The sequence below is a fragment of the Meleagris gallopavo genome, chromosome 1 (assembly GCF_000146605.3).
Source record: "Meleagris gallopavo isolate NT-WF06-2002-E0010 breed Aviagen turkey brand Nicholas breeding stock chromosome 1, Turkey_5.1, whole genome shotgun sequence".
Taxonomy (NCBI): Eukaryota; Metazoa; Chordata; class Aves; order Galliformes; family Phasianidae; genus Meleagris; species Meleagris gallopavo.
In genome coordinates this window covers 117,495,176-117,503,390 of record NC_015011.2, presented here as the reverse complement: position 1 = coordinate 117,503,390, position 8,215 = coordinate 117,495,176, and the positions used below count along the sequence as shown (strand labels likewise).

The window sequence follows — 8,215 nt, the reverse complement described above, 5'->3', positions numbered from 1 at the left end:
CTCGGGGAGTGGGAGCCCCGCTTTCTTTACGAGAACTGATCGAGTTTGGGGTTTTTTGGTTTGGTTTGGTTTTTTGTTTGTTTGTTTGTTTGTTTTTCCTGAATTATCCTCTGCTGCATCTCCGGAGACTGTAAAATTACCTTTTTTTCCTCACTTCTAAAGGCTTGATTTTGCCAAACTGTGGCTACTCCTCACCTCTCGCTCCACACCCCTCTCAGGCTGCAGCCGCTTTCACCCCTGCCCAGGCTACACATCAATGACAGAGCAATGAGCGTTACCTTCATTTTCTCTTTTACGCAGAGGCTCTCCCAGCCCTGACAAGAAGACTGCCAACAAAAGTCAGGAGCTGAGGTTGTGTTCAGCCTCCTTCTGCAACTCTGATGAGCTCACAGTCAGACTTAGTGGTCTTCCCAACCTTAATGGTTCTATGATTCTCTACCCCAGACAAACACTTTCCTCCTGTGCTTTCATCCAGATGGAATCGTGCTTCCCAGCTCCCACATGTCAGAGTCCCCAGGCAGTCAGGCACAGCAGGAAAAGGCAAGGACAGAATCTAATTTTTAATCTAATAATCTAACACAACTGCATAGCTCACAAATGCTTCCTCTTCTTTCCCTGATGGCTTCTGCTTTGCTCAATCACAGCTTCCTTCCAGCATCCATGGCAAGACGGAGGGCCTGGCCTCTGGGGAACAGGCTCATTCCATATGCAACTCACTTTCCCTAGTTTTCATTGATCCTGGACATCTAATAAGGGGTCAAGACTTAAAAAAAAGCAAATGTGTAACCATGCAAGTACAATGTGTGCACACACTGAGGCCAAATTAAGGTCATATTGACTTCTTGAATTAGGTGTCTCTGAACGCTTCAGTGCTTCACTCTGCAACCTGAATGTTTTTAAACATGTATCTGTACGTAAATTCTGGAAGGGGGATGTTGGTAAAGCACATGGTCTCCCATCCCCCCTGTGAATCCCCATGTTTCAGAGGGGCCACAGCAGATCTGAATTCCTAATACACAGTTAAGAGGGGAACTTTTCAAGGAATTCCAATGAAACACTACCTTTGCAGGGACTGCTGCTGTTCTCCTCTGGTAGTAGAGAAGAGGGAACACAAAGAAGAGGATGCACAGTGGTAGTTACAAAGGTATCTCTGTTCATTTCCCAGTCCTGTAAGCAATGTGTACCCCAAGCCTGGCATTCACTCCTGGTGTTATATTCTACCTGGTCCCATTCTCCCTCTGCACCATTATTCTCCAGCAGCTTCCTACAATTTCTGCATTTCCATTCATCTCTGTTCCTTGCCATTCCGGTCAGACTAATTCACCTCCCATGATATCAGTGAAGGATGCACAAAATGTATATAGGTAAACAATCTAAACAATCTCCATGGACTTAGCAGAATTGCCAGGGACCAGAGCAGCCCCTGGCTTCCAAAAAAAGCTATTGCAAAGCCCCACATGGAGGATGCTAAATGCAGTGTAGTTTTAACAGCCATCTCCTAGGAACCATCTGCTAAGCATGTGCAAATAGTGACTTTTGAGATTATTATGAGTTAGTGAATTTGGGAAGAACTTTACAGGAACAGCAAGAAGAGGCTTTAAGTACTACCATGACATAAATATTACAGAATAATGAAATCATGATTTTAGTCTTAGGAACAAAATTCATCTCCCATGAACCAAAATGTACATCTGCAGCAGCCTTGAGGAAAAACAAAAATACTCTTAATGATTTCCTCAAAACTTAACAGTAAATTTCACTGAAATATAAAGCAGTCTTTCCTCATATGATATTCCCATGCAGTCAAAAGTGTGTGCTTTCAGGTGCAAAGCCAAACTCAATTAGTATAATACACAATCCAGAGCACACCCTGAATTCTGATCAGAGGCAAGCTGATGATTCATACTGCCATGGTCTGCACGTTCGTATTTGCTAGGAAAGCCAGTGTACGGATTGATAAGGGGTTTTGATCTAAAAATAGGCACGCATGCCATTTTAAACATTTGCCTTAGAAAATTAGATTTTGACATTCAGTTTTAATTGTGTGTCATCTAACGCTGAGGGCACTTACCCAGGTAGAACACCAGCTCCTTGTTTAAAATGTAAAATAACATGTTACATTCACAGTAATAATACAATTCTGCGTTCGTGAGTGGAAAGTGCTGTTTGGAATGCAGCTTTCATAGAAAGCACAACCAAAAAAACCCTCTGAAGATCAAATGGAAGCTGTACAGTAGAAGAATCCCCTGCTTCTGTTATTACCTCAGGAGCATCAGGAACAATCAGAACATCAAACCATTCCTGTGAAGGCATGCAAGAGAAATAGGAACCTATTTTCTTACTTTGCATACACACCTGTTTAAATCTCTAGTACTTCTGAACTGAAAACGTGCTTCATAAGTGCTCTCCATCAATGCCCTATGCATCTCACATAAAATGTACACCTATGACTTACTGCAGTGGGTTTCTTTCAGCACTGTATGTTTCTTGTTTTGTCACGGTAGCTTTTCATTACTTAAAAAGAACACCAGACAGGCTATTGTCCTACTCTAACACAGCCTTCAGAAACCTTCAGCTACTGCCCTGCACACTTTCTGCTCGGCAACATGGGGTAAGTAAGTAAGTAACAGGGCATTTTGAAGTGCTATTGAAGAGCTGCTATATGCTTTAGTGATCACATTTAGCATAATGTTAATCAATAATCAATAGCCCATCTCCTGCTTTTAATATTTTTTGTTTTGCTTGTTTAGTTTGCTCCTTAAGATTCCTAATTGATCTTCTATTTCCTCTTGAAGGTAGACAGTCCCCAACTTCATTCCTGAGTACTTACAGCAATGCAGGAAAAAGGCATGTTTGTGACAGACAGAAAGAACAGCAGCAGCTCAAGACATGACAGTGAAACAGCACAGAGGTTCAGCCAAACTCTTGCCAAGCACTTACATGGTACACTAGCCTGGGTGTGCTGAGAAAGGAGGCTAGGGAAGGGCTATAACAGTGGTTATATGGGATCTGTGTTTTCCTGGGAAGCTGAAAATGGGCTGAGTACAGAGTAATTACAACTCACTTCCCCTTTACTTTTCATAGGATTGCTTGGCTCATTTCAGCACTTAATAGCAACTGATAAAGCATAACAAAGGGAACGATCTTATGAATAAGGTTTCTCTGGTCTGAACACTCTACAGGTCCACACTGCTGCATCCCATCGCATTTCCTACATGCTGTTAAATTGCTGATTCTGCTTTCTCCACTCCCAGTGAGAAGCAGCTTATCTCATCCCCATTTTAGAGAAACAAAAGCATGGGGAGAAGTGGCAAAACCTGCTTCCCAGAGCTTTCAGTTCTTAGTCCATACTTCCACCAATGCAGGCATTTTGTCCTGTCAATGATACAGAAAATCTGTGATAGTTTAAAACATAGCCAACCTGACACAAGTTCACACACACACACTCTGAAAAGCTGAAGAAAAAATACAGGAGATTTTTTTAAAATGTCCTTTACTGAAGGTCTCTTGCTTTATAGCCAACTACACTGTCAATATGACTCAATATGCAATCTAGATGCAGGTGGACAAACGTGACAGAGCAGCATGAAGAAAATTCTGAGTCAGAGTGTGCTGTCCCAGAGCTGCACATCCGTAATTCATATTTAGATAATTCTCTTTACTAACAGCTTTAGAGACACAAAGCTGAGCCAAAGGCTATAAAGGGCATCTAAGTCAGAATGCAAAGCATTAACGGGTGAGAGATAGACTGACCAGTGCTGCCTCTACAGCTTGGCTGCTGTGCCAGGGACTACCAACAAGCCTGTGATTTCTGTTCTTGTAGGTGAGCTATGGAGCTGTCCTCCATCTAAGTAATAAATGTCTCTGCATTCACAAATCGCAGACTATTTTACTTTATCAGATGTGTGTGTGTGGGATACCTAACCTACTCTTGAGCTATATCCCAGAGTCACAGAAAATAGTGCTGGTGGACAGAGACATCACAAAGACACCTCATCCATCCTTCTGCCCCAAAGTGGGATTAGCTATGCTTGTGTCACACCTTACCAATTCATTCAGTTGCCTTTAATATCCTCCAATAATGAAGTTCTCAGATGACCTGAGTACCCAGCAAAAGATATTGCCATCAGAAAGTTTTGCTAGTGTATGATTTAAATGTCCTTTATTCACTTATGCCTGTGTGTAAATATTTATTTACATATATACTCAGAAATATGTATACAAGTAAACATGCACTTCCACACATGCCATCTATATATGGTTTATATACACAGTTGCATACACATATATATGTATATAGGTGTGTATATGCATACATTTACGCCTGAATTTGAAATGAAATGCTATCCTATTTCAATATCTCCATGTGTGTTTTCTGTTGCTTTTACTTGCAACCTACTTGTTTTGCCCAGTTTTATGTGAAGACACATCAACAGAAAAGAAACATTCACACTATTCTCGGAGTTATGCTCTGCCAAAATTCCAATGTCTCCAGACATATTTACTAAACTCCTAGTTAACGTTTTGTTTTCTACTAAAACTTGCCTCTTTAAAACCAAAGAAGCCTTAATCGTATACACCTGGCGGTGAGTTCCTGTTTTCCTAGAATAATTTGTCCCTAAATGATATTTGTTTTTTCGGTTGGTCTCTCTTGAGTGCTGAATGATGTAATTGTGTTTCTGGTATTGTCAGGGTTGTTCTAATGTGAGCTGCATGTTGTGCACACAGGATAGTAACCAAACATATACGCTGCTTCATTGGTCAAAAGACTTTCATCCTAAAGAACATATTGTTCAAGACTGTCCTCTGCTTCCTTGGACAAATTCATGTTCCTGACAAAGTAAGTGCATTTCCTATTTTTAGGAAGCCGCATCATCCAGTTATCTGCTAAAACTACATTCAATTAACATCAACCAGACTGGGACAGCGGGCAGATTTATTGTGCTGTCTTGTCCGCTTCTTTTATTTCTTAAAATGTAGTATGAAAGCTGTAAATTGACTCGTCTGCTTATATTAGCTGTTACATTTCAGTACATCAGGACCATTTACACTGCATTTCAAAATAAGAACTTAATCCATCTTTCTGCAAGGAAGGACCTTTCTCTAGATTATTGTTGTCTGTGGCAAAGGAAAGACCCTTTCCTAATGCTGGAGGCAGTGCTGACAGAGATGTCAGCAGTCACTGTTTTGAAACAAAGAGGTGAGAGGCCAGAATTAACAGTCTGGTCAGTCACGAGCATCAGAGAACCTGGCCAAAAATATAGCCAGAGAATAGTGGTCCAAAGGCTTTGGCTTAAGTGAGCCTGCATCTAACAGAATATGGGGGAATCTAACCAAAAGCAGAATGTTGCTTTTGTGCAGCCTATGCCAACATCCAAGGGAACAGAATCATCCTTCCCTTCTACCAAGTTTTCATACAAGCAAAGGAAAAGCACAGGCTCACTGTGACAGTACAGTTTTTCAGTCTGCTCATGCTAATGGCTCAACCAGGGATCTCCCATTTTTGCATCATCACTGCCAGCAGCCAGCTAATGGAGCATCTCTGAGACAGACCACAGAGCTGCACTTTCAGCCACGTGGGGCACTTCCCTCTTTTTATTACACTCTATAAAAGATAAGTCACACACGCTTTCTCTTAGCAGTCTTCATGAATCAGCAAAGAGCTGCCGAAGAGTGACCATTAGGGCCCTCGGGAAAGACATGGGTGTCAGCTGTCAAAGTACTACTTGGTGATTTACATTCTTTTTATGTCTCTGTATCCACTAGGCCAGCAAGGAGCACTTACAAATTTGCATTTTCAGGACAGGCTGCAAAAAGCAGACGTGTTCACGCAGCACCAGGAGGGAGGATTTCTTCCCTTTTAGCTCACGCAAAAAGATCCCTCCTGGTTCCTGTGTCTCCTCCCAACATCTGCATTAGCAAGTCCAATTAGAGCGCATATAGCCTGCCATGGGTGGCAGAACATCAGGACACCCGAGAGCACAATGCCAAAGTGCACACGCAGCCATAGCAATCCTTCATCGTTACCTCTTCTCATCCTTCTGTTCAATGAATACTGGGGGCTCACAGACACAAGAGGAAGAATTTCATCAAGGTTGATTGTGCCGGTTGCCTGTCTTGAATTCAGACAAAGAAATCTGTGAGTGCAGGTGACAACACACGTGGCCACTCCTTTGGCCATGGTTGATTTATTAAATATAAACTATTTGCACCAAGACCAACTTAGAATTTTCCACAGTGTTTCTGTAACACCCTTTTCAGTATAAGCAAATTGCCATCCCTGTGCTGTACACATCAGTGAAGAGATCAGTACTTTTGGGTAATCTTTCCTCTGCAACAAGATCCAGCCTGGAATTAGGGAGCCCTTCGACTATGCTCTCTTGTTAACTGCAAACAAATAAAAACCACCAACCAGTTCTGAGGTTCCCTCACCAATCGGCAATGGGAGATTAACTTTGTCATTAACCTTGTCTGTGCCCTCACCAATTTAATTGGTGCTGGCCCAGGTCCCAGGCCTAAGGCCAAGAAATAGCATGCAGAGCACGGTTGGGTGATAAGATGAGAATTGCTGCTTTCCCCAGCCACCTTGGGCTGGCCTCTTGGCATTCTGATCCCTTGGCACAAGCCAAGGGATTCAACATGTCATCACCAACATTCAACATGTCATCACCAAGACTTTCTACAGGTACAAATGAACATAATACGGGGAACATCAGTGAAAAAGGGTTTGTATCCCTTGCGAACCTAGCCAAAGTCTCCTTGGAAATTTTTTCTTTTAGCTCCTTCTCAAAAACAAAGAAGAGTTTTGTTACCCATCTCCTCACTGTGGGTAACCTTGTTCCAGCTAGAACTTGCATCACACATCACACATGACTCTGCTGCAAAAATCATTCCCCAGTCCCAGCACTAAATCCAATGCGCATGCTCGTAAAATACCTCCTCTGGTTCCTCAAGCCTAACAGAACAGCACAAAATCCCAGTTCTCTGCATACCTCCTGCGGCCATCCCAGCTGCTCCGCCACCTTTCCTTTCCCAGAGGCCCTCCTCGCTCAGCTGAAATCACCCATCAGGAATCCCTCCTCCAGCACTTCTCAGCTTTTTCTTCCACAGGACCCCTTTGGGAAGGGAGAGGAAGAGGTTAGTAGTGCTAAATCACAGGGAGCAGCTGAGCATCCGTCTCCTTGCACAGGTTTTGAAAGAAGCGTTCCGCTTTCAATAGCAGACCTAAACCCTGCGCAGATGCTGTCTCTATGAGTCACGCCTTTCTCCATCTCCCTTTTACACTGTCCCCAAAAGTGGCTGCCCTGAGGCATTCACTTTGAAAGGACATAATCACATTGCCCTCCCCCTCCTTATCCCACTCCCCAGCACCTGCACCTCATTGGATGGTCGTCTCTTCCCATTCTTCTCTCCTTAATTTAGTTTGGGAACTCTCCAGAGCAATGAGACATCATTACCTATTTTGTAAAGCGCCATTCAAAGCTGTAGTAAAGTGGCACACAGACGTGATGATGGAAATCCTGCCCTCCTGCTCCCTGCAGAAGACAGGCAGAGCTGAGGGGTGCTCAGCAGGAACAGGGCTGCTCCCTACAGCCCAGGCAGGCCTGCAGACCCAACCTCAGCGTGCTGAGGGCTGTGCTGGGTGCCAGCTCCTCGCACTGACTTTGCTGAGGTTGCTGTGGAGGAATGGCTGCCTGCTGTAATAATTAATAGTCCCCTTCATTTTGAGTAATGATAAAAGTCAATTAATGGAGACCAAAGGCAATATGACACTGCCAGTAGCAATGACAAGTGCTCTTTGTGAGCTGCCAATGACAAGCAGCACAAGGCATGCACCCACTGGGCTGGAAAATGGTGAACTGGGAGACCAGGGGGCATCAGTGGGCATAGCCCAGCTCCACTCAGACGATCCCCTCACTGACGGTGTTGAAAGCTACAAAACACTAGTCTAGCCTCCAAGAGCGACCTTGTTGTGAGGGAAGAAGTGAGTCCGATGGCAAGGTGGCCTTCTGTGTTACAATATGAACTCGGGTCAGACACTGTAGAGATGCACAGGGAGGGACGATGTCAGTCAGCCCAGCAGTAACCGCACCAGGGAGCCGCCGCTGCTCACACAGCGTAACAGGTGTAACACCCTCAGACTGAAACTTCCCTTTCGCCCACCAGCAGGCAGCACGCCGGCAGCAGCCGGGCCCTCACACCAGCACCGCCGAGC

At 44.0% G+C, this 8,215-nt stretch overlaps 1 long non-coding RNA gene across 1 annotated transcript; it reads right to left on the bottom strand.

The window, feature by feature from the left end:
* Positions 1-4,145: 4,145 nt before the first annotated feature.
* On the bottom strand, positions 4,146-8,206 carry LOC109370659. The gene is made up of 2 exons (XR_004162198.1): positions 6,993-8,206; positions 4,146-6,116 (listed from the first exon to the last, which is right to left on the bottom strand). It is a non-coding gene; the product is annotated as an uncharacterized LOC109370659 (long non-coding RNA).
* Positions 8,207-8,215: the final 9 nt, after the last annotated feature.